Raw genomic sequence first — 1,593 nt, forward strand, 5'->3', positions numbered from 1 at the left:
TACCCTAGGGGCCGAATTAGGTTTTAGCGCCATTTCGCTAAGCTGGGAGGCGTGATGAATGGGTTTTAGTAGGTGTGAGGGGACTGAATGTTTTGACCTGGCCACCCTACTTACAAGGGTGAGAGGCTTTGTTGGGATATGGGTTTGTATGTATGTAAATATTTTGCTATGGAAAGGTATATACAGTACATGTACCAAAAGACTTTCCCAAAAAGAGTGCTGATGACACTTCTGTTATCCCTCTGTTCTGATCTATCTAAATACCAAGGACTTTTTCCCCCTTACAAAGGAAGTAACCAAGTCAAAAGGCAAGTACCCACTCCCACCCATTCCAATCCCATCCACCGTCCTTTTTTCCTTTTCATCTTGGCTCTTCATGTATGACAGGTCATCCCTGTATGCCACCCACTGCCCCTGGTGCATAAAGCAACATTGGAGACAGCCTCTCACCCCCCCCCCCTAATACCTGCAACACCGTCTTGGGCCTAGAGGCAAAGATACAACATAAAAATACAGATGGTAAGTCATGATGAAAAATTATCATATGGAATCTGCAAAAAATAACATTGCAAAACGCATTGTTTGGTGTTGTGCATTCCTGGCAAATCACCAATGTTAAATACTTTATTCCTGGGGAAACATTAGTTTTGAAGTTTCCAATTACTTATACTAAAAAACCATTTCCCCGTACAAATGGGGGTAGCCATGTCAAGGGTTACGAGTATACCCACCTGACATACGCCCATCTAAAAACGTATTTGTTATCCCTCGGATTTTACTACTTTGTGGATGAAGGGTCATCCCTGTCCCAGCCACACTGATTTGGTTGGAAGCAATGTACTTCTAAAGCATGGCCTGACAGGTGAATCTAGTTTACCTCTTCCTTGTAAGAGGGGAAAAGCCGTTGGAATATGTGTGTATTTTGCGATATATAGTAATATGAAGCGTAGTGGCAACTTACCTACCTCAAGTGTCGCACGGCTTGCACCACACCTCAGGGTGTCTCGAGACGTCCACAGGAGAGGTAGTAAGTTGGAAAGCCGCTCGTCTGACTGCCTTCCCGTCTTGATTAGTTTCCCTGTAGTACTCCCCTAGGGTAGATACTACTCCCAAGTAAATCTACAGTCATGCCGGGTCCTTCCAAAAAGATGTTGCAGAAGGTGAGAATCTAAACTTTACAGGGGAAGAAGAGAGAGAAACAAGCGCAGGCTGCCTCATTTCCCTCGCATGCAATAACGCCAACTCTCTATCATTCAGCCTCACTGTAGCCCTCATCATCATCTCAGCAACTGCCCTTAACTTCACAGCATTCGCCTTCAACACCACTAAACGTAACAGAAATAAAACAAGTCACAAGATCGGTCTTACGTCCCCAGCTCCTGCGAGAGAAAATTCCTCCCCTCTCTGAAGATGAAGAGAGATATTTACTCTCATGCTCCCAGTTAGAAAGCATCATAGGAAAATCTTGGTATGAATATGGGGGTGAGAAAGGTATTGATGCTTCATATAATGCTTTTGACTGCTTCATTGATATTACCTGTAACACCTATACAGATCATGAAATGTATCTTTAAAGCCTGATATCCTCATTTG

The sequence above is a fragment of the Oratosquilla oratoria genome, chromosome 18, assembly GCF_046742065.1.
Source record: "Oratosquilla oratoria isolate Oo_2021 chromosome 18, ASM4674206v1, whole genome shotgun sequence".
NCBI classification, from domain to species: domain Eukaryota; kingdom Metazoa; phylum Arthropoda; class Malacostraca; order Stomatopoda; family Squillidae; genus Oratosquilla; species Oratosquilla oratoria.